Source organism: Polyodon spathula, chromosome 21 (assembly GCF_017654505.1).
Source record: "Polyodon spathula isolate WHYD16114869_AA chromosome 21, ASM1765450v1, whole genome shotgun sequence".
Lineage (NCBI taxonomy): Eukaryota > Metazoa > Chordata > Actinopteri > Acipenseriformes > Polyodontidae > Polyodon > Polyodon spathula.
The window spans coordinates 13,217,104-13,234,417 of NC_054554.1; positions in this window are offsets into that span (position 1 = coordinate 13,217,104).

Genomic DNA, 17,314 nt, shown 5'->3' on the forward strand with positions numbered 1-17,314 from the left:
TCATTGCCTTCCACCATCTCCTCAAGACTCATCTGTGTAGACTGCACCCATAGATCTCTTGATCTACCCCTCCCACTATGTACTGTATTCACCTGACCTATGCACCACGTTCCTGGATGCTCAGCTGATGTACTGTCCTTCACTAGTGCACTACTCTTATGTAACTGTAGATATGAAGTGTTGTAATCCTAACTTCTTGCACGTATTTCATATTGTATTTTACTAGTATAATTTGCACTTCTGGTGAATGATATCTTCACTGAATCCCTATAATTCCCATTGTATTTCCCCTTCATATATAAAGTTAAATGAGGTTGTTTTAGAAATGACTACTAGGTAGTTTTTTCCCCATCCATGCAACCTGCCAGAAATTACTGTTGAAACCACCTCCCTTCAGAAATTCACAGTTTAGTAGAAAAAGAACATTCTATCAAGAATAGTTAGTAAGCCACATATATAGTATGTTAATACAATTTAAATATTAAACTGGTCATAATTTAATTTCATGAACATGCAGCTGGTATCCTTTTAATTTACCTTTGGGAGAAATAAAAATCAACCAACAGAAAAAGACAGTTTATAAAAGTGTTTTAAAAGCAGCTTTAAATTCAAGCAAAAAAAAAAAAAAAAAAAAAGGTAAATGGAGAATGGTGTTAACAGGAACTAAATTATAAGTTCCAAATCATTAAACCTGCCTTCCTGTGTTTTATTAGCGTGTCCTCTGTGTGGTTTCTCTGCACATTACCATGGTGCTTTCCTTTCACTGAAGAACATGTTCTAGCTGTGTATGCTTAGGAATAATAAATTAGCTGCTAATGCCTTGGCACTTTGTTCAGGAGCTCTGGAGCCTGCAAGCTGGTTGTGATTCATGGCATTGCATTCAAACTGTCGTGATGGGAGGAAGGCAGGCCAACGACGATATGAAGGGAAAGATTTTGTAAAATGGGAGGAAACCTAGAATTGGGAAAATTGGCATTTCAGCCAATGTAAGAACACAAGAAAGTTTACAAATGAGAGGAGGCCTGTGAGAGCTGTGCTCTGCTCTTTAGAAATTGGCAGGGATGGGGTTAAATTCCCCTACCTGCCTTGGTTCATTGTGTTCAGGTGGCTGGGGTTGATTAGATGATTAGTTTAATTAACGATCAATCAGCGCCCAGCCACCTGACATAAAAGGAGGCCTCTGCTTTTCATTTGGGAGGAGGGAGCTGAGGAAGCAGGTTGGTGTTTGATTTTTGAATGTTTTGAATCCAGTGAAGGCATTGCCCAGTCTGGAAACCTTTATTTTGTGTTTAAGTTGTTTTGTTTTGGCCCTTGTGCCCTTTCATTTTTGTGTTTATAATAAAATAGTTATTTTTTTGAACTCCAGACTGTCTCTGGGCCTCTATCCACTCACCAGCCTGCCACAAGGCCATTCGGCCCATCTTGCTCATTTGGTTGTTAGTAGCTTATTATTCCCAGCTCTCATCTTCTTGAAGGATCCCAGGGTGTCTGCTTCAACAACATTACTGAGGAGTTGGTTCCAGACCCTCACATTTCTCTGTGTAAAAAAGTGCCTCTTATTTTCTGTTCTGAATAGCCCTTTATCTAATTTTCATTTGTGACCCCTGGTCCTTGTTTCTTTTTTCAAGTTGAAAAAGTCCCTTGGGTTGACATTGTCAATACCTTTTAGAATTTTGAATACATAGTCTTCTTTGTTCAAGACTGAATAGACAAAATTATTTTAGCCTGACTGGTATGACATGTCTTTTAAACCTGGAATAATTCTGGTCACTTATTTGCACTCTTTCTACCAAAGCAATATCCTTTTTGTATCGAGGTGACCAGAACGGAACACAATATTCTAAATGAGGTCTTACTAATGCATTGTAAAACATTACTTCAGTTGATTTAAATTCAACACTTTTCACAATATATCCAAGCATCTTTTTGGCCTTTTTGATAGCTTCCCCACACTGTCTAGATCAGTGGTTCTTAACCTTTACTACAACCTGCACCCCTTTGGTTCTCAAAATATGTTCTCACACCCAAAAATCATTGAAGTAGTTCAGTTCTTTAAACCTAAGATATATTATAAATATAGAATGAAAGATAATTTCACTACAATTAGCTTAAAAACTTGAAAATATGTTTTTTGTTTGTATATTACAGTAATTGTTAAATATATGTTAATAAATACGTACAGTGCCTATAGAAAGTCTATTTACACACCATACTCCACACTGTTAAGGAGACAAAAAAATGTATTGAGAAAAAAATTATATATTAAAAATACAAAACTGAAAGATAATTGGATAAGTCTCCACCCTGAGTTAATACTTAGGGGAAGCAATTACAGCTGTGAGTCTGTTGGGATAGGTCTCTACCAACTTTGCCTACCTAGATTTGACAATATTTGACCATTCTTCTTTATAAAACTGTTTAAGTTTTATGTCAAGTTGCTTGGGTAGCGTTGAAGGACAGCAATCTTCAATCATGCCACTAATTTTCGATTGGATTTAAGTCGGGGCTCTGACTGGGCCACTCAAGGATATTTACCTTTTTATTCCTTAACCACTCCAGTGTAGCTTTGGCTGTGTGCTTTGGGTTGTTGTCATGCTGAAAGGTGAAATTCCGTCCCAGTTTCAGCTTTCTTGCAGAGGGCAGCAGGTTTTCCTCAAGGACTTCTTTGTACTTTGCTCCATTAATTTTCCCTTCTATCCTGACAAGTGCTCCAGTGCCTGCCGATGAGAAACATCCCCATAACATGATGCTGCCACCACCATGCTTCACAGTAGGGACAGTGTTCTTTGGGTGATGCGCTGTGTTGGGTTTGCGCCAAACATAACGCTTTGCATTTAGGCCAAAAAGTTCAATTTTTGTTTCGTCAGACCACAAAACATTTTGCGACATGACTACAGAATCTCCTTCGTTATTTTTTACATACTTCAAAATGGGATTCAAGGTGGGCTTTCTTGTCACATACACGCTTTCTTGTTGTTACATACACACTTTGACCAGTCTTGGCCATAAAAGGCTGTAGCTCTTGCAAAGTTGCCATTGGCCTCTTGTTAGCCTCTCTGATCAGTTTCCTTCTTGCTCAGTCATCCAGTTTGGAGGGATGGTCTGATCTAGGGAGGGTTTTGGTGGTGCCATACACCTTCCACTTTTCAGTAATCATCTTGACTGTGCTCCAAGGGATATTCAAGGCCTTTGATATTTTGTTATAACCACTCCCTGTTCCGTGCCTTTCAACAAGTTTGTCCCGGAGTTCTTTTGAAAGCGCCTTGGTGCTCATGGTTGAGTCTTTGCTTTGAAATGCACTACCCAGCAGAGGGAACCTAACTCTTGAATTTATCCTGAAATCATGTGAATCACAACAATTTAACACAGGTGGAGGCATTTAACTTGGTGTGTGATTTGTTACACCTGAGCTAATTTAGGATTGCTATTACAAGGGGGTGGACACTTATCCAACCAAGCTATTTCAGTTTTTATTTTTAATTAATTTTCTACAAATTTCTAGAATATTTTTTTCACTTGGAAGTTGTGGGGTAGGATGTGTAGCTAAGGGAGAAAAAAAACAATTTAAATGCATTTTATTTCCAGGCTGTAAGGCAACAAAAGGTGAACATTTTGAAAGGGGGAGCAGACTTTCTATAGGCACTGCAGGGTTGATGAAACAAAGTAGTTGTACTTACGTGCCTGTGCTTAATTTGTGTTTTTGATGATTTACCTTCTAAAAAAAATCTGGTCTCACGTAAGAAAGGAAATCTCGCACCCCCAGGGGGTGCGTGCAACCCAGGTTAAGAACCACTCGTCTAGATAAAGACATTTCTGAGTCAACATAGACTCCTAGGTCTTTCTCATAGATTCCTTCTTCAATTTCAGTATCTCCCATATGATATTTCTAATGCACATTTTTATTGCCTGTGTGCAGTACCTTACGCTTTTCTCTATTAAATGTCATTTGCCATGTGTCTGCCGAGTTCTGAATACTTTCTAGATCATTTTGGATGACCTTTGCTGCTGCAACAGTGTTTGCCACTCCTCCTATTTTTGTGTTGCCTGCAAATTTAACAAGTTTGCTTACTACAGCAGAATCTAAGTCATTAATGAAGATTAGGAATAACATAGGACCTAATACTGACCCCTAAGCTACTCCACTGGTGATGCTGCTCCATTTTGAGGTTTCTCCTCTAAATCAGTACTTTCTGTTTTCTACATGTATACCATCCAATAACAGGGGTTTTGAGGGGAATAAACTTTCAAATATGGATATACGGCCAGTGAGATTTCAAATGTGAGGTCAAACTTTGACACAACACAATGTCATTAATATTCTCCTGGTTTTGATGTGTTATGAGTTTATCTAAAACTAGATACTATGGAGAATGAAAGAAGACAGGTGGTGTACCATAATGCCGTAAACTTTTGCGTTATATACTGTTTGCCTTGTGGGGTAAATTGCTCTTAGAATTTGTTTTAATTTTTGTCAGATGTCAGGTAAATGGCATACATAGTTATAGTATAGCTATGATAGAGAGTTCTACACTTGTTTCTCCTTCTGTACATATTCTAATTACAAGTAGTATATTTCAGTGCTGGAATCTTCTTGATTGCATGGCTGCATGTAACGTGACAATTAGTTTCAGCACTGAGTTGGTTGTCTATAATCTGCTGAAACTCGATACAGTCCAACTGCAGGAACATATGTAATAGTCTCCAGCCTTCATAAACTGTACTGAACTCAGTGGCTTCACAGAAAGATTTCCATGACCAGTGGTTGAGAAATGCATTCCATAGTCAAGATCATTTATCGTTGAATTCCTTCCTTGGTCTGCCAGGAAGTTTTGGGATAGCAGTCTTGAAAAATTCTGTGCTCAGACAGTCAGATCATGGAGCAGTGCAGTAAATAGGGGTAGTCTCTCTCACGATTTAGCATGAAAAGTGTTTTTAAAAGACATGGTTGAGAGCTTACCCATATGTGTATGTCTAAACTCTATACATGCTCTCAGGGATATCTAACTAATCTAATATTATTATTATTTATTTATTTTTAATTATTTTTTTTCGTATATCGTTCATATTTTACTATTCCTGGGTAAGGTCTTGTAAGTACCCCCCTGCCCAATTTTTTTTTTTTTTTTTTTTAAATTGTGATCTAGTCATACTTCCGTTGAAGGCCATGATACGGTCAACTATTCAGTGTTGATCTAAATGGCGGCATATCTGAATTCTGCTGTATTTTTAATTTTTTTCTTTATTAAAAAAAAAAGAAATTCACAAATTACCATCTACAATGTTTAATTTCACAGCATTGGTGTAATATATATATATATATATATATATATATATATATATATATATATATATATATATATATATATATATATATATATATATATATATATAGTATAGTACAACTGGCCGGCACTGATCACAGTCGTTCGTTTGCCCTATAATTGAGACCCAGGACACACAGACTTGGAGTTTTACAGCACTTATGCGCTATTTTTAATAATACAAAATAAAGACAAATAAACACCTAGCTCCTTTTTGAGCACTAACTAAACAAACAGGAACCTAACTCAAACAGGACAGCTAAGCTGTTTATCTGTTAAAACACAATGAACCAAAACAAAACCACAAACAGGCTTTACAGAGGTTCCTTTTTCTTTCTATACTCTTGAGCACACTATCAAGCAGGTTTCTTCACACACAGCAGCTTTGAACAGACTGGCTGCACTCCTTTTAAACTATGCACCTGGCTCTCATTTAAAATAGCCAGGTGCAGGTGATAATGAACTAATAAAACAATGTTGTATTGTTACCGCTGGTAGTGTATGCCAATTGGCTCTTACATGGCCATGGGAAAACCTGGCACATGCTATTCTTCAGAGGGGAAGGGATTCGTCTCTAATGGGATTTTTTTCTCTCATACTATATTATATTGAATATTGCTGGTCATTAATACTAATTTGATAACTATCTTTCTTTCTTTCTTGCAATATTTATTGTATAATTTCTTCTGTCAGCCTTTCAGTGTTTTTCATTTCCAGCAGTCAGTAACAGGGAAGAACCAAAGCCTGATGTACTACTTCAGAAATGTACAAAACAAACAAATCAGAGAAGGAATCAGAATCTAAAAAAACCTTCTCCTTAGGCTTTTGTCAAACAGATCCCATGGTTTTGATGACCCTTTGAACTACAAGTTGCTGAATCATGGGAAATGCTGTGAGCAACAATAATATAGGTAATAGAATACAAATGACTTGCAATGAATAATAATGCTGTTCGTCTACTGTAAGTGCGTTTCAAATTTTATTAACTGCACTTAGCTGAATTTGGGATACTTTGTTTTTTCACATACCATTAACTTTTGTTCAATATTAAGTGATAACAGGTAACCATTTAAAAGATAAAAACCATTCGAGTTTCATGACAATTCAGAATCATTCCAAAGCAACATGTAACTATAGATGTTCCATTGCTGCCAACTGCGTGTTTCAATGGTACCCTGAGCTACTGACAGTCTGGTCTTGTGCCTGAAATCAATTACAGTAATGGGATAGCTCTGTATCAATTGTAAGTTTGAGATGAAAAAATAATATCAAAAAATAACTTCTGTTTCTGTCATGATTTAGATTAATACCAATTTCTACATATTTAAACTAGAAACATGTAATATAAAGACATAATTGTGCTGTAGATAAGCCCCGGGGTGAAATCTAACCCTGTACTCTTTGCAAGTCCCAAGTGGAAAAAAACAGTGCTGCTCAATGTGATGCTGGAAATTAGAGGTCTTATATTAAAATGTCAGATTCCTGAACAACTGACATTTTTGATAATGTCTGCAAAATTCAAATATGGTAAAAAAAAAAAAAAAAAAACACCCTAGTCCTGTCTGGTTCTGCTTAAAAACTGAAGTCAGACTTTGCCAGCATTTAGAATTCATTCATTCCAGTAATAGGGGAATGAACTGGAGCACTGTCAAGTGTAGCCTGGCACAGAATGCAGGATCCAGGATGCGTTCCTTTCTGCATAGTTTATTTTAAACACTACCTGTTTGCACAGGAACTTTGTCTGTCATTCAATAAAATGTTGCCTTCTCGTGGAAAATGCAAACACCACAGAGACTCATATTCTGTATCCGGGGTCAAAAAAAAAACTGAATGGTCTTTATTTAGGTACAATATGTTGTACATGTCTTTCTCAAGGGAGCCTGTGTTTGAATCAAAACATTGGAGGTATTTATAGGTGTTTGACAGCATGACAACTACTTGTTATTGTTTATATTCAAATCCATGATTTATTCTTACATGATGCAATGGTGTTCTATATATTGTGACATCATTTGTATTTATATCTTTAAATCTATATTAATTCTAATTGACATTATTTAATATAAACTTATATTTATATTATCATGCAATGCTGACTCTGAGGATCAGCCTTGATTTGGCCTCCCCCGTGATTCAGCATGCACAACTTTTGAATTAATTTTGTTTATTTAATTATTTTTAACTTTTATATATTTATTATATATTTATTGGAATTAATTAGTTCATTCTTTTCTGTTGAGTCCCACTGGCATAATCATGTTCAGTCTATTTATCCATTTACTTTCTTTTATTCTTCTATATGTCACATTGTCTAATTTTAGCTGTTCTAATACTACAAACTTTACATATATTTATATTATATATATATATATATATATATATATTGTCACCTTTTTGCCCGACACACAGGCTCGCACGGGTTCTTCTCCCTTCTGAATCACGACCCAACACATAGGATTCTACTGAAACAGCACTCATGCGCACTTTTAATAAACACAAAATGAAATAAACACAAAACAAACACCTAGCTCCTATTTGGAGAACTCACTAAACATAAACAGGAACCTAACTATCACGCAGGACGGCTAAACCGTTTACCTGCCACAAACATTCAAAAACACACCCTCACACAATACCTCAATACGACTGCTCACTCACACAGTCAGGCTCTTCTCTCAGCAGCAGCCTGGAACAGACTGGCTGCCTCTCTTAAATACCCTGCACCTGGCTCTAATTTACAATTACCACCAGGTGCAGGGGATTACTAAACAATAAAACAATTACACCATTAAACCCCATAACACCCAAATGTGCATTCTCACAAGGTTTTTAGCAGGGAAGGATTTTAACCCCCTCCCTGCTATCTCACTATATATATATATATATATATATATATATATATATATATATATATATATATATATATATATATATATATATATATATTTTTTTTTTTTTTTTAATTGTCTCAATCCTAAAATTCTAGATGATGCAAAACTTTTGGCCAAGCACAAGGTCACCTACTGTGGGATAAGACAGCAATTGGTTGAATGGTACCACAATACAACAATAATATTATAATACCTTGCTTTACATGCCAAAGGTGTCCTAATGCATTATTAAGCCACAGTATCATATTGGTGACTGCATCAGGACCACTGTGCATATGTTCCATATCCACTGTGTTACCATTGCAGTCTGCTAATGTTTCTGCTAGGATTTCCTTGAGAGATGAAGCTTGGGATTTCCCAAACTTCATATTTGGTAGAAAGTCTATGGAACATTTAGATATGCTTTTGGCCAAATGGCCATTCCAAAAGCAGTTTTAAAACCTCCTTAATGGACATACCTGATAGATTACTGTATATGAAAGTGTTATGTCAGACTGTTGTAATGACCACCATTGGTGAAATCCATGAAATGTTCTTAAATGATCAAAGATTATATTTATTGTTTAACAGCAAGTATTTTCCACATTAATTATATTTTTAATTGGCTGACCGGGAGCAAAATATATTGAAGTACGGTGTGATTTATAGTCCCACTGCATACTTTGGAAACTATTTATTGCATTGCCTCAGTTTCTGAAAAGAATTAGGAAAATAAGTAATTGTGGTTGTCGATAATTACAAGTTTACATTCACAAACGACTGTTCATATCTAGATGGGTTTTAACAGTCCATGACCCTGCTTACAACTGTGCTGCTCTTTACTGATGCATTCTGCTTGCCTTTACAGTAGGTTAAGGATAAAGAGACTCTACTTTTAATAGAAGTAAATGACCTAGGCTGTATTTCCTTAACACCAAAAATAGTCTTAACCATCTTTTTTTCCCCCGTTGCCCAGAGTATGATTCACATTTTTGATTAAGAACAGCTTTCAAGTAGGATGTGATGGGCCACTGTGTTGCTTCAGCTTGCTTCAGCTTAATTGCTGTTTTGATGAAATGAATTGTTTTGAATGTAAAAGTTTAAAATTGAACGGTAATTTTACAGTTCTATGGTGCTTTTCCTATGTTATACTATGCATTTACCATAGCTTACTATGATTTGTCTTGTTTATATACCTCTCTGGGATTTACAGTACTTAAATATGCTTTGTCATGCCTTAATATACTTCGCTTTTAATGGAAAAAGGTAGTTATTTGACAGCTAAGTAAATGGATCCCCTGCTCTGTGCTGTAATTGAATTTACTTTCCGAGATATATATTGCCAGTTTTAGTTCCCTTTTCCAAAAAAACCCATATATATATATATATATATATATATATATATATATATATATATATATATATATATATACTGTATATATATGTGTGTGTGTGTGTGTGTAAAGACTTTGATGCATCTGATCCATGTTATCTATGATTAATACATTAATATGAAATCATATAGACAACAGAGATCACTTTTCATATAAGCTACAAGCAATGCTCCCTCAATATTTTTTTTGTACTAAGTGGACTACTAACTTCTCTCGTTACTACTTTTTTGTCAATAGGCAGCTTAATTGAATACTAAATAAATGAAGTCATAGTTAATATAAACTGCCCTACTAAACAATGATCACCAGCAAACGTGATTGTTAGTAAATGCAACACACGCGACAAATAAACTCGAAAATATCAGCAACAACAAGGTACTATAAATGCTCAAGATTTTAAATAAACTAAGGTTTTAACACCGTCTAACCTCCCTTTCAGCGCCTTCCTATTAATTACCAAACCAAAGAAATAGCATATCACACTCACACACAGCATTATCTACGATCAAAGACAAATGCAGGAAGCGCATACCAATGCAGTTATCAAAATGACCACATACTACTTAAGTGATAGAGCCCGTGGGTGCAGGCTCTACCATGTGGTAGATGACCGCAACTGGAGTTATGCATCCCGAGCCGAAGGCGAGGGCGCTAACGAAAGTCAAGGTCATCTACCACACGGTAGAGCCCACATCGAGAGGGCTCTATCGCTATTAGAAAATAATATATTTCTTTATTTTCTCTTTAGAAAAAAAACAAATTTAAAACCTATGTTTACCTTGAACTTCTGTTATTTCACCGGGTAACCTTCCACCGAGGAAAATAGTCCCTAACATAATTAGAATATAAAAACAACATACACATAGAGAAAATATTATTATTATTATTATTATTATTATTTGGCTAAGATATTTATTTATTGGGGTCTTACTCTTTCTTAGTATAATTTATCTGGACTTCTACAATTTTTGAATAGTCTGTGTATTTTTGAGTCAGACTCGAAACTTGTTGTTGGAGACGGGCAGTCATTCAAGTTGGCTGGCAGGCAGTGGATTGGCTGGTGCGGAAAGAACTGAAACAGGGTTTGCAGTTTGACTGGCTGATTTTGAGGGAGGGTGTTGTTTTGATCCAGCTGATGACATAATTGTGGACCAATCGTGTCTTTCCTGTTGATTTGCTGTCCAGTAACTGCAAATTGAGCCTTCCTTACTGTGTCCTGTAACAGATATGATTTCGCTTGTCTCTAGACCAGCATCTGAAAGTATGTTTAAGTAGCTTTTTATATTATCAGATTAGGTGTAGATTATAATATTAAGGGAAAAAGCCAGTGTTCATGGGTAGATTGATTTAAAATGTAATTCACAGTTAAGCACTTCAATGTTCCAGGGGGCATCTACCTAAAATAGAAGCCTGCTAGATCTGGAAGCTGATTGGCTGTTCGCACTCAATTGTTTTTTAACATAACTTAACTTTTCTGCATTTGTATTATTTTTTATTTAAAATAGTGTTGTAAAGATGTTGCAGTCTCTTCGCGTTTTAAGATAGTAAGGTCACTTGTGTTGTAGGGATTTATGTTTCTGTGTACTAAAAAAAGACACAATTTATTCCCATTTTTTTTTTTTTTTTAAATAAAAAATACAGTTGAACTTTATAACAGTGTCATACCCACCTACCTTTTCTTCTTTCCTCTGTGTTTGTTGCTGTAGCTTAACATGCAGTCCAAATGAAATAATAATAATAATAATAATAATAATAATAATAATAATAATAATAATAATAATAATAATAATAATAATATAAAAAACATTTTGCAAGCGATGTCTTCAGTGTTAAGTTTTACACTCGATTGGCTATTGGCTAGGTAGCTCTTTGTTTCTCTTAACCAATAAGATTTCCTCGATATCCAAACTGATATACGCAAAGCAGGTGACTGATACCTCTGTGGCGGAGCAGCATTGTGTGGTGCTATGCGGCCTGATGTTTTTGTTGTGTCGCATCTGCCAAATTGCTGCGCATCCACGTATGCACACAGCTCAGGGAACATTGGCTACAAGTAAGCCATTCCCTCGCTCACATACAAATACTTTACTGTGATAACAAGCACCGAATGGGTGCTGCCGAAGCTTTGGCCTTTCCACTAGTTAAAACCTTGGAGTTAGCCAAAGGATCGAACAAATTCAGGGAAATTGGATATCTTGAATAAGCAAGACTTTGGCATCCTAATATATATTACAATCAGGAATTTGATTTAATAACCCTGTTGACCTTCACATGAAATGAGAATGGTGTTCCAGATTAAAAACCTTGATTGGTACATATTTATTGTACACATAAAATAGCATTCTCTTAGCTCTCTTTACCACCTCACCAAAGATGTATAAGTCTAGTGAATTAGCCCACTGTGTACTAGAGTGTGTAAAATGGCACCACAAGGCCTACGGTAACAGTGTCGAAGGTGCAGTGTAATTTCCTCCGTAACTTCAAACTCTGGGTACTGCTAACAAAGAAAGCGTAGTTGAAATAATGTTTCCAGCCATTCAAAGACTTCTTGCAATGCATTTTATCACTATTAAGACTTGTGTTAATACACAGTCAACAGATATGCCAAGCATTTGTGTATCTGTCTTTTAAACTGCAATTGGCGCTGATATTTCCTATGCATGATGAGTATAAGACTTGCTAGTTTCCTGCTCCAGTAAAAAAAAAAAAAATACTAATCTATTAACACGTAACTAAACTTCAGCAAATTCTTAATTGCATATAAATTATATACTAATTTATGCCTCGCAAAATAAAGCCTTACCATATAAACTGCTGTTGTAGCTGTATGGTGTAAATTTGTTAATCAACCTGCAGTTGTTTCATTTTCTGCTGTGCATGTATTGTATCCTGGAGATACAGTACTGTATATCTCCATGCATGTGTCAGCAGGCTCAGTGAAATGGTCCAAGCCCACATAATGAAGGGGTGCCAGTGTGGAGAGGAAGCTCTGGACAGACCAAGCTCTGGGCTGTGGACATCACTCTTCAGTACACAATGTTTATATTTCTTTTTTTGGCTTCTTGGGCCTCGCAAAATGACAGGCCTTACTTTCATTACATGGCACAGATGCTTTTTAAAGTCCAGTAAGTAAGTCCAGTGAGTTTGGTGCTTTAGTCTCTGTTGAAAGTAGTAATTTGAAAGGAAAAAATCCAAGGAGCTCTCACTTTTTTACTGTTATGGCCAAAATGTTGCATTACCCTATAGAAGTAACTCATGTTGCTTCATAAAGCTGAATAAAACCTGCTGAATAGTGTTATGTTAACATATTGAATTACATACCACTTTATAGTTTTCCATATACTTAAGCAAAAACTGACTGAAAAGTAAAAAATGTAACACCGTCAGCACCCATGAATCACTCACTTTATAGGTGTGTGCTATGCAAAGCAAGCTGAAGTTTTCACTCCAGTCAAATATGTTAAATTAAAACATAAGCAGCAGTGACTTGAAGATTTTAAATAAATACTTTAATTAATAAGGACTCATTTATTAACAAAAAGTAATATTTTAATACCTCATCTGAGATTGAAACTGGCATCTCAGGATTTGCATGACATGGGTTTACATCACTACGCTGTTCCTCTTTGGAATTTAGAATGACACTTTTGGATGTGTCCATTTTAATGGTAGCTGACCACACAGAAAGAAAAAAACAACACTTACATTGTTTTCCTTTCAAAATGTAAGCAGAGTTAAGTTGTAAGATGTTACACAGGCTACAGTCTTAAATCAAGATCCAGTATTAGGTACAAAAGATGATTTCACCACAGTGTGTTGCAGTTGACTGGTGAGGATCTAAGCCAACCCAGAAATTCCAGAAACATAAAGATGGCTCAGATATAAACAGACTAAGCAATAGCATATGAACTTTAAATATTAGGGTAATCAAAGTAAGGAGCATAGATGGTTTTATTAAGCTATGGTATCTAAAATATTGCCAGCCCAAGCTATAAATATAACATGCAGTAGGTTGTCCTCAAGTGGGAGACCCCCCCTTAAGAAAAGCATTTAATCTGATTAACTTTTCAGTTGTAAAACTGGAACAAAATTCTATGACACGATACACCTAATGTTTCATAAAGACACTGAGCTATACCTTGTTTAAATGTACAACCAGCTTAGTTTATTTTCTTTTCAAAGTTTATTTTATTTATTAATGGAAGTGGAAGACCTCATAACTGTAAATAGATAGTACCCCCAAAATATATCTACAGTATATTCCAAAAACAAGACTGTGACAGAGACAGAATGATTCTTGATGATAAATCTCCCTCTCGACCTGTGAGGGCGCTGTGTAAAGGGAACAGAGTACCTTGGACTGGATGGCCAAACAATTAATTCCCAGGGTTAGGTGGAAGTCGGCCATCTATAAAGGGAACGGAGCTACCGTACACTAAATCATCGACTCGGAAGGGAGACGATGTTGCAGCTGTGGATTGGAGGAGCGGTTACAATTGTTAACCAAGGGGTCATGATTGACGGTATATAAGTGGACGTAGAGAGGTGATCTGTTCCTTTGTTATGGTTAACGCTAAACCAGAAGGAGACCCGTATTGTAATCGTGAGTGTTTTTGTTTTGTTGTAGTGTTTGTTGATGTTAGATAGCTAACGCGATCCGGAGCTGTCGCTAAAGGCCAGCACCAAACCCAAATAACATTTCACTATTGTCACGATTAACTGTATTTGCACCACAAGCACTATAGCACTCACTGTGAACTTGTGATCATGTTTGTGTTACATGTGGATGTTTAAATATTGGGATTATTTATTCGGGGGCCAACCCGTGGATTAGAACACAGCAAAACGCAAACCATTGTGTATTATCTGTTATCATTATTGTTTGCTATTTTGTCATCAGACTTTGGATTATAAAAATAAACCTTGGTACTTTGTTGTCTGTCATTGTCTTGAGCACTGCATCACCCCTACATTTGCGCACTGCAACAACAAGGACAAATCAATTAATTAATCAAAATTACATTGATAAAACACATTCAATGAACAAGCATCTTGTGTTAAAGGCAGGTGAGTGCTTAATTCATGATGCTGAACAATAGATTTTACTGTATATAATTTAGAAATACATAGTACATTCAGGAGTAGATGTACTAAGATGGGCAAGTCGTAGTTTTGCATTTGCATTTTCATTGCAACAATTCACAAATTATATATTTTGTCGTATGTACTAAGAGAAAATATGTTAATGAAAAGAGCTGCACTATACTAATTTAAATATTTGTTGCATCTTCTTAGCGAGATCTCTAGCATATATAGTAGGCCTATACAGTACAATAGTAAAATCAAATGAATACCTAGCACACTTTCTTTTTACTTTAGCATATATGCTACCTGTAACACAAAATAAATCCTTATGCTGCATTGGTGTACAATGCAAATGAAAGATTATTTTAAATTGAAACTATAAATAATTTTAATGTTTTTTTTATTGTTTATTTTATTATTTTATTATTATTATGTTTAACAGGTCTACTTAGTAGCCTAGGCAAGTAACACAAAATAGAAGGCTCAAAATGAGCTGGAGGGGTTAGTGGCACGTGTGTGCAGTCTATTGCTCCCAACACGCTAGTGAAACCAGAAATGTCATAAAATAAATGCTAATAAAAAAATTAATTAAAAAAGCATAATACATTGAAAAGTAACATGGAATAATTGAACGTAAATTTAATATGCAATTGCATATCTATTTAATATTAATTTATGCCACGCAAGCATTACTGAAAAATGAAATACATTTAATTCTTTACAGTTAGTTTGATTTAATATCATAATAATTAATCAATAAATACATTATTTTTACAAACATATAGTCTGTATTTCTGTGTACAGTACATGGCCAAATCCTTGACCATGTTATTGATAAATGGATCATTCCTAATGGGTATAGACTAACTTCCTGTAACAATTAGACCAGTTATTGGTGATCCTTTTCAAGGTCACTTGCATTTTTGTGCACTTCAGCATACTAATAGGTAATATTGATTTAATTGTGTACTGGAAATTTTGTAGTTAGTTTTTGTAGCTTGAAGAAGCATGAAATGAACTTTCTGTATCAATGCAGTTTTTAAGATTTTGTGGGTTTTCTTTATTCAGCCTATTTAATTGAGAAGATAAGTATGAAGTTTATGAGCACTGTCAAACAAGTCTATCTCTAGTGTCGCCATGTGCTACATCTTATTTACACATCGAACATGGCCCGCCTAAAGTCCTTCAATTTGATCAGGGTTGTGAATTTAAAGGTGCTGTGTGGACCATGTGCAAAACAATCGGGATAAAAGTGATAACAAGTAGACCACATCACCCTCACTCCCAGAGTAAAGTTGTCATTGTAATTTGAGGATTAAAATTAATTATGACTTCATAAGAATGGGCCACAAAGGTGTAAACTGGGTGACTGAATTAGATGAATATCAACATGCTCTCAATGAAGACCCCCAAAGAAGTCCTGGGCTATAAATCCACTTTTGAAATATATTTTGGAAGAATGTCAAATTTTCTTTTTCTTAGAACTAGTGGTAAAAGAATTGAAGAGTTTCAGCAAAATAACAACATCCAACCAACGTCCCAGGGTAGTAAAAGAACCGATTATGTGAAAAAAGAATGAAAGCTGCTAAAGCTGATAGAATGGTAAACAAATACATGAAAGGCCATCATCCATCGATTCATTCTGCTGGTGAACATCTTTATGTATGTTTACCTAGGAGAGGGGGGTCATAGATCACTTAAAGACAGATTCTGTGTTAAATTTGAAGTATCATTACTACAAGGTTTCCTATAAATCAATGGACTCAAAAACTTTGAAAGTGAAATGATTGCCAGTTAATGGTATAACTAGCCTTATATATGGTCAAGAAAAACATAAACAACAATTGGCTAACAACAGGGACAAAAGACATAAACGTGCAGAATACCGTAAACAATTTTATATAGTAAAAGTCGACAATGAACGAATTTGTGAGTTCATGGAAGAAGATTTGTCTACTGTTTTTGACCCAAAAGGGGATGCTGATTGTCAGTTTGCAGCGTTAGAATATCAGATGCAGCATCTTAGATCAGTTTGTTCTGCAACAGCTATTAGGAATAACATTATCAATTTTTTACACCACAATCCATATGATGACGGTGTGAGTCCACTTATTAACTATGTAGACAATTACCGACATGGGACGAGTACCTGGACAATATGTTACACAGTGGTTCATTTGGAATGAGCAAACACTTAGAGCAGCTACTAACATATTTAATGTAAACATTGTTATGATTTCCACTCTAGGACCATCAGCAAGTCATGTATTCCTCCTGGCAAACAGATGCAAAGTAGGTCATATATACTTAGGCCACTTTTCTGAAAATCACAGAATCCACTATGTGGAACCCAAACAGCATACAAATGATAACCCTTCTAGAACATGAAAGCAATAAAAATGTAACAAGCAGCACATTATTCGATTTTTGCATTGGTTCTGATGGGCAAGACAACATTATGCGTGACAGTGTGACACATGATAATGACAATGGAAACATGCAATTTGAAAGACCAGATGGCAATGTAGACAAGGGCGGTGTTCAACTACAACAGATGCAGCAAGATCAGGATGATCAATGTTTATTTAACTTCGATATTACATCTAATATGAGTTACACTTAATATGTATCCATTTACTAGGCA